Source organism: Peromyscus eremicus, chromosome 3 (assembly GCF_949786415.1).
Source record: "Peromyscus eremicus chromosome 3, PerEre_H2_v1, whole genome shotgun sequence".
In the NCBI taxonomy this organism is placed as follows: domain Eukaryota; kingdom Metazoa; phylum Chordata; class Mammalia; order Rodentia; family Cricetidae; genus Peromyscus; species Peromyscus eremicus.
Genome location: NC_081418.1, coordinates 3185699 through 3197370, shown reverse-complemented (window position 1 = coordinate 3197370; position 11672 = coordinate 3185699).

Genomic DNA, 11672 nt, shown 5'->3' with positions numbered 1-11672 from the left:
AATGTGGTAATATTTTCTTTTGTGCTAAAATAAGGTGATATTTTATTTGTATGTTAATAAATAAGGTTTACCTGGACATCAGAGGAAACAGCAAGACAGCCTCCAGGCAGTAACCAGGGTAAGCAAAAAAAAAAAAAAATCCAGGAATGTGGCAAGGGCTAGACTTTTTCTATCTGAGGGGTATTAAAAAAAGAAAGGAAACACACCCTTTCTGATGGTAACTTTCTCTTTTACTTCATCTTGAAAAATCTCCACACAGCTACATCTCTTCTCTTCTACACACACATCTCTCTTCTACACAGCTCTCTCCTCTGTCTCCATACAGCACATATCTTTTTCTACATTTCTCTCTTCCAAGCCCTTTCACAGAAAAAACTATGGACAAATATATGAGTTACATTTTGAAGGTTACATAACATTTTTTGAGTAAACATTTCTTGAGGCACAAAGGCTGAGCACACAGCATTTTCTGACAGAGAGTGACATTGAAATTCAAGGCCCAAACAATAAACAATTAGTTGGCTAAACCTTGAGTAGCTAGGAGTTCATGCAAAGAGTCAATTGCTGCAGGGAATTATATCTACTGAAGTTGTTTCCTTGCTGACCTTGGCTCAACAAACAGACACTTGGGAGTTTGTCCTTGTGCATTCATTTGCAGGGGCAACTAGTCTGCTTTGAATTTGTTTTGAGGTCTAAAATCAGCTAATGTTGTAAAAAACTGTCTTTGTAGCTGAGAATACAGTTATTTTGGTGTAAAAAGCTGTCTTTGTAGCTGAGAATACTGTTATTTTCCTATGTCACTCTGAGCTATGAAAAATATCCTAGTATTATTTCTATTCATCAAAATTATACAGCTTAAGAAATCATCTTTCTATCTATCCACAGATATATGTGCCCAAAAAGTACAAAACACACCACCAATGGGCTGTGGAAAGAATGCCACATCTATTCATTTTAGGGAAAAATTGTGGCAGCTCATGAGGAAAATTACAAACAGAATCAACCAGTTTCCACAGCTAGTAACCCCACGGTCTTTGCCTAGTGGGGCTCCCCATCAGAGTTATTGATCTGGAGGGTCAACCTGTTGAATATTAGTTGTCATCTGCTGTATTTATGTCATGGCCCTTGACAGAGGAGAAATTTGGAATGAAAAAAATTGAGGAGCAAAAGAAGAAGAGAATTCCAGGGGCCAGCCATCCAGCTACACAGCAAGGCATAGAGTAAAAAGTAAAGAAAGTTATATAGAATAGAGAAATGGAAAAGCCCAGACGCAAAAGATAGATGAGATAATTTAAGAAAAGCTGGCTAGAAACAAGCCAAGCTAAGGCCAGACATTTATAAGTAAGAATAAGACTCCATGTATTTATTTGGGAGCTGGGTGGTGGACCCCCCAAAAACCAAAGAGTAAAAGAATGAAAAAAAAACTACAATGAAGAGCCTGATGAGGCCAGAAATATTGGGTCTCCTTGGAGCTGTACTCACAAGGGGTTGTGAGCTGCCTGACATTAGTGTTGGGAACCAAACTTGGGTCCTTTGCAAGAGCAGTACAAACTCAGAACTCTCTCTCCAGTCTGTGTCACTTTTTTCTGAGCAGGGTCTTGCTATATAGCTCAGGGTGGCTTTGAACTCACCATCTTCTTGTCTCTACCTCCCAAGAACTTAGGTTACAGATGTGCACCCAAGTAAGTACCTGGCTTCTTAGAATATTTTATGAACTCAGGAAAATGTTAATTGTACTTATTTGCTTATTCATCATCACTTTATGTAGCACAAATTATAATTGGTCTTAATAATAAAAACTCAGAATCAGATATTGAGGTAAATGCTGAAAGATCAGAGAAGTAAAGGAGCAATCAAAGTCACCTCTTACCTCCATGAAATCTTAGACTGAAAAGGGGCAAAACTCCTGTCTCCACCTGCTTTATATTCCTCTCTCATATATACAATATATACTATATACACTATATACACAGGCAATAAATACATCAACAATATTTAGTCTATACATATTTGACAAATCCAGAGAAAATACTTTATTATCTATCTTACCTTGGTGAGTCCAAAAGGTTGTACCTAATTCTAATTTGCATTACCAAAACTATCTTTTAATGTCTCTCAACCTTATACACTTTACACCTCTTTAGTGAATTTCTTTTCTGAATCTGGTAACAAGGAAAACTATAACTATAACTATAAAGTCTTTAACTCCATCAGAGACCCAAGAAGGAAATATTTCCTGAGTAATCAGGAAGCACAAGCAAGTTATTTCCAAAAAATGTTAGAAATGACAGGAACAGCTGGCTGCCTGGACAGTCACCCAAGGTTCCTCTGCAATGTTGGGGAATCCATCTTCGGTCTACAGGCCTATCTGACAGACTCATCTGTGAAGCAGGATTTTCTAAAGAGCCTTTCTACCTTGTCTTGGCGAGGATTGATAATCCTTTCTTTTGTGTCCTGCTTGTCCAATTTTAGACAGCATACTGTCAGCAGTTGAAGCTAGGGCATTTTCTTGCCCAGTGGCTAACTTTTGCCACAAAGAAAGTAAACTCCATGTGGAGTTTCTTCAGTGCCATCATCTGTGAAGCAGATTGGTGCTGCCAGGAGCAGACATGTCTCATCGTCATGAGAGAGAGAGAGAGAGAGAGAGAGAGAGAGAGAGAGAGAGAGAGAGAGAGAGAGAGAACCTATGTTATTAAAACATCTTATATGCCATACTCTGTAGATCTTTGAAGTATTTGAAGATGACCTGTTTTCCTAAAACATATCTGTTTGACCTAGAAAACTCACGTAATATGACTACAAGTTTGGTTGTAATAAGTGACTAACTATTAACCTATATTTCCTTTTTTTTTTTTTTGTTTTTTGAGACAGGGTTTCTCTGTGTACTTTTGGTGCCTGTCCTGGAGCTTGCTCTATATCCCAGGCTGGCCTCAAAGTCACAGAGATCCACCTGCCTCTGCCTCTTGAGTGCTGGGATTAAAGCTGTGTGCCACCACTGCCCAGCTAACCTGCATTTCTTTATTATCCTAAATAGTTTGTAATAATAACTTTCAAGGACTAGAAATTTGCACTACATGTTAAATGTATAGGTACAATACAAAGGTAGAAATGTATGTACAGTATGTTCTAACAAAATAACCTCAAATTTGTGTCAACATACAAAGATCCATATCGATGTAAAATATTTAAAACAAGTAGTTGCTTTTTAAAAGTAGATTCTATAATCTACCCTTTTATCCTATCATTTCTATAGCCCCATTTTTTCTTTTCAGAGTAGATTCAATAATCTACCCTTTTATCTTATCATTTCTAATCCCCCTTTATCTTTTCAGAGTAGATTCAATTTAATAAAAAGGAAAAGCAACTATTGTACCTTGCCAAGACAGGGTAAGATGGTCTTTCAAAGTTAGTGCTTCTGAAAATGGTCTGTCAGATATTCTAGGCCTGTAGTCAAAATGGATGCCCCAAGAGTGCTGAAAATCTTCAGTTAACTGTCTAGGCTGCCAGCTATCTCTGTCTATTCTTGCTTTTTTTTTTTGAAATTGCTTGTTTGTACTTCCTGTTTTCCCAGGTAATATTATTTTCCTTCTCAGGTCTTTGATGGGGTTGAAGACTAGATAGTTACAGTTATAATCCTCTCATGTATCTTAGCTAAGAATATTTCAGATAATAAATTTAGATTCTTTAGAATAGAACAGCTATCAGAGCAATCTCTGTAGCATGCCATTTACCTGTGTTCTGGATATTTCTGGATTTTAGTATGTCTCTCTTGTTTGATGTTATTGTTGCTGGTTGTAATTCTATTTTTGTTTATGTTATTACCTTTCCCCTCTCCTGGACAATACTTGATAATCATTCCTATTGTATATAGTTTTGTATTAGATTAGAACTTTCTTATTTAGACAAAAGGGGAGATGTAGTGGATAGCTGTCCTGTCTATGACCTTGAACCACCATCCCTAGAGATGTAGCAGGTAACAGTCTTATATACCTATGACCTTGAAGTACCTGCCCCTGGGGCATGGCTTGGGTTGACCCTCAAGATTGAAGATGCATGTAGGCTGCTCTCTTGGCTCCCTCATGGGACTTGGATGCTGTGATAGTCTCAGGCAGAAGAATAACATGGGATCATACCTCACCTTTCTAAGCCTCTGAGACAATTCCTCTGTTCTATCTTGTGATTTTTCTTTTCTTAATAAATCCTTTGCCCTTTAATCAGACTCCATGGGTTTCTCACTTTAACTTTAGGCAATTGTTAGAAAATTGTTCACAGTACTTCTTAGAAGAGATACACAGGTCAGCATTTGATTATAACAAGGCTCATACTTGATCAGTTTAAACCAAAGGGGATTTGTTATGACATTTACAGAAGATTGGCAGGATAAAGAAGCAGCCTATAAGTTGAGCTCCAGGAATGACTCAGATTCATGCTGTAGGCCTAGGATGCGAAATGCCTCCTTCCTGTTCCCTGATCAGGTAGCTACTTGCTGAGTTGGGAATCTCCTGGTATACCCACTGTTTCTAGAGACTCATCATCTTCAATGATATTCTGCATCAAGGAGACCCATAGCCTCCATCTCCCCACTCTGGACACCCACATTCAAAAAATTCAGAACAAAAAGGGCATGATTTGATGCATTATGTGGAGATTGAGGGTACAAGCCCCTTCTTAACTTTTTGAAGCTGCATCTAGAGACTGCCATGGGCTCTTTACACTGTGCCTTATCCTTGAGGATTATAAGGAATGCCTGTTTTATGCTCCATTTGCCACTGGGAACAAAATTGCTGAAAAGCTTTACTACTGTATCCAGAACCCTTGCCTAGAGCCATAATTTCTTTGCTGGTAAGATTATCCTTGACTGTTTTTCCCTGTAATGTTACAGCCATGACTATCCCCTGATTGGATGAAGGCCTTATATCTGAGCAAAGTTGAATATGATCAGAGATGTTCCCTTTCTTTTTTAAAAGGTCTTAAAGTAGCCTGACAAGTGGCATTAGCATTTTCATAGGTGACCTTTTAACAAGCAGAAGTCCAGCTTCTCAATCTCCAACTAACCTGCCTAATGTTTGAATAATCCTGGAAACAAAATCCTGAAACAATTCATCAGGCCCTCAGTCTGTCTTCCAGACAATGGAAACTTACTCCAGGTCTTTTTGCCAGCTGCATTAACCTGAGCACACACTGCCACATCAAAACTTAACGGCTGACCTGTCTCCCAATAAAGGCCTTCTCTGGCAAGCATATCAAAAGAAGTGGGAACCTGCTGGACCCAGTTTATTTTGGATGTGGCCTGACATTGCTCCACAAATTCATTTTTCCACAACAAATAATTTCCACCTGACAGGCAAGCTCTGGCCATTTGTTTCCAGTTCCTGGGAGGTAGGGCTTCTAAAGGAAGGCTTTCTAACAAAGCTTGTGTGAATGGAGCAGTGGGGCCATATTGATTACATGCCATTTTTTTTCATTTTTCTTTATTAAGAAATTTTCTACTCACTCCACATACTATCCACAGATTCCCCCCTCCTCCCACCCCCAGCCCTCTTTCCCAAGCCATCCTGCAGCCCTACATCCCTCAAATTGGGGTCTCCCATGGGGAGTCAGCAGAGCTCAGCACACTGAGCCTAGGCAGGTCCAAGCCCCTTCCCACTGCACCAAGGCTGTGCAAGGCATCACACCTCAGGCACCGGATTCCCAGAAGCCTGCCCATAGACCAGGGACAGATCCCAATCCCCCTGCCTCGGTGCCCCCCAAACAGATCGAGCCAAACAACCATCTTCCATATCCAGAGGGCCTAGTCCAGTCCCACGGGGGCTCCACAGCCACCAGTCCATAATTCATGGGCTTTCACTAGTATGGCCGGTTATCTCTGCACATCCTCCCATCATGATCTCGATGTCCCTCGCCTGCAGTATCTCTCCTCTCTCTCATCAATTGGGTTCCTGGAGCTCAGCCTGGTGCCTGGCCATGGATCTCTGCATCTGCCTCCATCAATCACTGGACAAAGGCTCTATGATGACAGCTAGATTATTTGCTAGGCCGATCAACAGAGTAGACCAGTCCAGGCACCCTCTGGACCACTGCCAGCAGCCCAAGTTGGGGTCAACCTTGTGGATTCCTGAGAGCCTCCCCAGTCCCCTGACACTTCCTATTCCCATGATGTCCTCATCTATCATGGTATCTTCCCCCCTGCCCTACCGCTCTGTCCCTGTTCCAGCTTGACCCTCCCATTTCTATGTTCTCATCCCCCACTTCTCGCCCTCTGCCACCCCCCCCTACACCATTCTGCTCATGTAGATCTCATCCACTTCTCCTTCACTGGGTCATCCATGTGTCCCTCCAAGGGTCTTTCCCTGTAAGCTAGCCTCTCTGGAGTTGTGGGTTGCAGTCTGGCCATCCCTTCCCTCCCATTTAGTATCCACTTATGAGTGAGTACATACTATGTTTGTCCTTCGGAGTCTGGGTTACCTCATTCAAGATGATATTTTTTAGTTCCATCCGTTTGCCTGCAAATTTCATGATATCATTGTTTTTTTTACTGCTGAATAGTACTCCATTGTGTATATGGCCACATTTTCTTTATCCATTCTTCAGTTGAGGGGCATCTAGTTTGTTTCCAGGCTCTTGCTATTATGAATAATGCTGATATGAACATAGTTGAGCATGTGGCCTTGTGGTGAGATTGAGCATTGCTTGGGTATATATCGGGATATATATATATATATATATATATATATATATATATATATATATATATATCTTGGTATATGCCCAAGAGTGGTATAACTGCGTCTTGAGGAAGACTTAGTCCCAATTTTCTGAGAAACTGCTATACTGATTTCCAGAGTGGCTGTACAATTTGCATTCCCACCAACAGTGAAGGAGAGTTCCCCTTGCTCCAAATCCTTTCCAGCGTAAGCTGTCTTCAGTGTTTTTGATCTTAGCCATTCTGACAGGCGTAAGGTGGTATCTCAAAGTTGTTTTGATTTGCGTTTCTCTGATGACTAAGGATGTTGAGCAATTCCTTAAATGCCTTTCAGCCATTTGAGAGTCTTCTGTTGAGAATTCTCTGTTAAGCTCTGTAGCCTATTTTTAAACTGGATAGTTCAGTATTTTGAAGTCTAGCTTTTTGAGTTCTTTATATATTTGCCTTATAGAAACTTCTTAGTTTCAGGAGGTCCCATTTATTAATTGTTGCTCTTAGTGCCTGTGCTACTGGTGTTATATTTAGGAAGTGATCTCCTGTGCCAATTCGTTCCAGACTACTTCCTACTTTCTCTTCTATCAAGTTCAGTGCAACTGGATTTATGTTGAGGTCTTTGATCCACTTGGACTTGAGTTTTTGTGGATAACATGCTATTTTTAACTCCTTAAGTTATTTAAAAGGAATCTGAACATTCATTTGCATGATATTTCCCTGGGCATCTTGCTGCTCAATTATGGAGAACATTTGAAAGCTTTCCACCTCTTTCCCTCTGCTAGCTGCCTCCCTAATACTGGCTTAAAGAGGAGATGCAGCAGTAGCAGTGAGGGTTGTTTTTGTGCCAGGGCAATTATGAGTGGCTCTTCCATTCTGATAGATGATGCTCCCAGATGAGTCTTATTCTGCTCCTACAGAAGGAAGATGTGTAACTTTCTGAGGAGAGACCTGAAGAGCTTCCAGTTGTTGGGAAAGACAAATTACTAAGTTTTTCAAGCCCTTTAGTTCTTCCCTTGTCTCATCCTAAGACTTCTTTTCCTTCTTTAGGTTGGGAAAGTTTTCTTCTATGATTTTTTTGAATATATTTTCTGTGCCTTTGAGTTGGTATTCTTCTCCTTCTATCCCTATTATTCTTAGGTTTGGTCTTTTCATGGTGTCCCAGATTTCCTGGACATCTTGTGTTATGACTTTTTTGGCTTTAGTGTTTTCTTTGACTGACAAATATATTTTTTTCTATTGTGCCTTCAACATCAGAGATTCTCTGCTCCATCTCTTGCATTCTGCTGGTTATGGTTGCATCTGTGTTCCTGCTTGTTTAGTCAGATTTTCTTTTTCCAGCATTCCCTCAGTTTGTGTCTTTTTTATTGTCTGAATTTCAATTTTAAAATCTTGAATTGTTTCCTTCATCTGTTTAATTGCTTTTTCTTGGCTTTCTTTGATTTCTTCCAATTTTTTGTTTGTTTTTTCTTCCATTTCTTTAAGGGAATTTTTCATTTCCTCTTTAAAGGCCTCTATCATTTTCTTAAAGTCATTTTTTAGGATTGATTTCTTCTGCTTCTTCTGCATTGGTATTTTCAGGTCTTGCAGGTCTAGAATCATTAGGTTATGATGTTGTCGTATAGGTCTTTATGTTGTTGCCCGTATTTTTGCACTAGCATCTACTCATATCTTCCTCTGCTCAGTGCAGGCAGTGTCGGTGTCTGAGGGTGCCTCTCTTGTTCCAATTGGTAGCCTTGGTCCACTGGGAGTTCTTGGTCAAATCAGTGCTGATGGGCTCTGTTTCTTCAGGAGCAGCTTGGTCCAATTGGTGTTAGTGGGTTCTGTCTCAGGTAGCAGCTGTTCCCAATTGGTACAGGGTGGGCTTATGGCTCTGGTGGGTGTTGGGGTCACAGGGGCTGGTTTTCTTGGTGAGGGAGCAGGGAAAGGCAGCTGCCTCATCCCTGGGCTCCAATGGCTGGGGGGAGGGGCACAGAATGTATCCCCAAGGCCTAGGGGCTAGAGACCTGGTCTGATGGTCTGGAGATGGGGCCTTACCAGTTCCTAGTCAGTGTAGGGTGGGCTTATGACTCCAGTGACCTGGTTCAGTAGCTGGACAGCTCCTTCTCTTGTGTTCTCACGTTGCGCTCTGCTAGCTCATGAACTCCTCAGCTGATCTTGTTTCCTCAGACTGCAGGCTTCTGAGACCTCTCCCGAATGGATCTCAGCAGAACAGGTTGATCAATAGGCCAGTCTCATCAATGTCTCCAAGTTGTTGGGCTTCGAACAATCAGCAGCTGGACCCTGGGCTGGCCTCGGGTAGAATGCTTGGGTCTGGTCTCAAGACTTCTGTTTCTTACACTTGGGTTCATGGCCAAGAGAGAACTGACCCTGATTGAACAATGTTGTCAAAGTGTTCTCATCTAGCAGCAGTTCCAGCAGAGGAGAGGGGTTTGTTCTGTCCATATCTACCTCAGGGAAAGTTCCCTCCTGCTGTTTAGGACTTAGATCTAAGCTGTCCTGAATTAATGCCAACAGGCCAAAAGCTTCCATGGGAATATTTTCCAGCCCATGTTTCTCATACTATTTTTGCATTTTGACTCCGGTTCTCTCCCAGGAGTCTACATCCAGAGTCCCATAGTCAGAGAACTAAGGACACAGCTCCTCTGTGAACTTCAAAAACATCTGTACTTGTTCCAGTTCTACCTTAACTCCCCTAGTTTTCAAACTCTCTACAAGTGAATATACAAACATCTGCTTACTATTTCCCTGCCCCATATCAGATTTTCTTTCTCAGACTGCTAAGTCCATAGTGGCTGTTTGTTCCTGGATGCTGTTTTCCAATCCAGCACTAGGGACATTCTACTCTTATCCTAAGTTTCTTCCTACACAATATTCCTATACCCAAACCCTATATTTTTTCTAATTTAATAGATAGAAATAGAGAGAGAAGAAGAGAAACCTAGGCACAGAGAGATACTTACTGCAACCTAACTTTTCTATATACAGTTTTTGCTCCCAAAGAATTAAATACTACTGCCTTAACATTAATATAAAACTGGACATGTCCAACTGCTTCCTGAGGTGTTTTCCTACTCTCACTTTCTTTCTCTGTACCAAAGTAAATCCCTAGTTCTGCACCATCTGTGAAGGTTCCTGTTCAGGGCACCATCTGTGGGAGGCCAGCTCCCACCTTTTCAAGTGTTCCTATGAGGAGGAGAGAGGGATAAGAAACATTTAGATAGAATGATAGCAGAGAGGAGAAAGACAGAAACACAGGAAAGCTAATCACTTTTTATAACAATGCCAAAGGGTGGGGCAAAAGACCTCCCCCTTGCTACAGCCAAGTGTAGACCCTTCCAAACACCTGGTAACTGTGCCCATGGTCAAATTATCCCCTTATGCAGCCCTGATGGGTAAAGAAAGCTCAGATTCCTTGAGTAAGTTCTCACTAGGAAACCTCTGTGGGTCTCTACATGCAGGCTTTGAGTGGGGGGTTGTGAAGAAAGAGAGGGGGAGGGGAGTTGAGGTGGAGCTTCCACCAGAACATACACCATAAAGCAGATCTACATCCTCAAGAGCACATTTAGGGGGACTTCCTTATTTACTGTGTTATGCTATGCATACTTGTGTGTACTCATGATTAAAATGGATGCATTATGGGAAGGGACATGTTCAGTAGAAAATGATTATATTACCTAATCTATCATTCAAAATTGAGAAGCACTCAACTACCCCCTAATAATCATCCCTGCTTTCCTTTATTTCCATAAAAAGTAACCTCAAATAATAAATGTGCCTGAGTTCTCTCTCACTCATGCGACCTGCTGCAGCAGCCTAGTTCTATTCTGTGGTATTTACTGCTCTGCTTAAAAACTAACTTTTTATGTCAAGGGTGTGCTGCTTGCCTGCATGTCTGTGGGCCATGTGCATGCCTGATCCCGAAGAGGCCGGAAAGGAAGGCCTCAGGTACCCTAGATCTAGAGTTACAGGTCATATGGATGCTAGGAATTGAGCCTGGGTCCTCAGGAAGAGCAGACAGTGCCCTTGACCACTGAGCCACCTCTCCAACCTCTGCTTTGCTTTTGAATAATGTTTCCCACTACTTTGCAATCTGTGTTTAATTTTTGAATAAGAAGACCCTGGAAATATCTGGTCCAGACTGCAACCACTAGACAAATCTGTTCTGAATTCTTTTCTTTTTTAAAAATATATAATTTATTTTTATTTTATGTTCATTGGTGTTTTGCCTACATATATGTCTGTGTGGGGATGTCAGAAGCCCTGGAACTGGAGTAGCAGACAGGTGTGAGATGCCATGTGGGTGCTGGGAATTGAACCCAGGTCCTCTGAAAGGACAGCCAGTGCACCTAATGGCTCAGCCGTTTCCACTGGTCGTCCTTCTCCTTTTCCTCCCTTTTTTGGAGAGAGGGTTTCTCTGTGTAGCCTTAGCTGTCCTAGAACTCACCCTGTTGACCAGGCTGGCCTCAAACTCACAAAGATTTGCTTGCCTCTGCCTCCCGAGTGCCAGGATTAAAGGCGTGCATCACCACCACAAAGCTCCTGTTCTGAATTCTTTATGAAAGTCTCCCTACTTGGTGGAGTTTAAAAATGTTTGTGGCAGTTTGGTGTATGTGAAGTCAATTCCCAACTTTGAGGGAAAAATCACATTTGTAACTAAGCTTCCAGACAGTCTGAAAAACAATTTCAGTTTTCTGGAAGCCCATAAGATGCCAAGAGAAAGATGAAATAAAGGTTGTTGGGAACTGTCTAATGAATGGATCATGTTGCCAGACCCTGAGTGTACACAGTCAGTGGTCACACTGTAATCTCTGCATTTAGGAGGTGGAGGTAGGAGGATCACTTAAGTTAGAGGCTTTCCTGGGCTACTTAGTGAGTTCCAGGTCATCCTGGGCTACTGAGTGAGACTGTCTCAAAAAAAAAAAAAGGAAAAAAAAGAAACAAAACAAAATAAGGGGCTGGAGAGACAGCTCAGTCG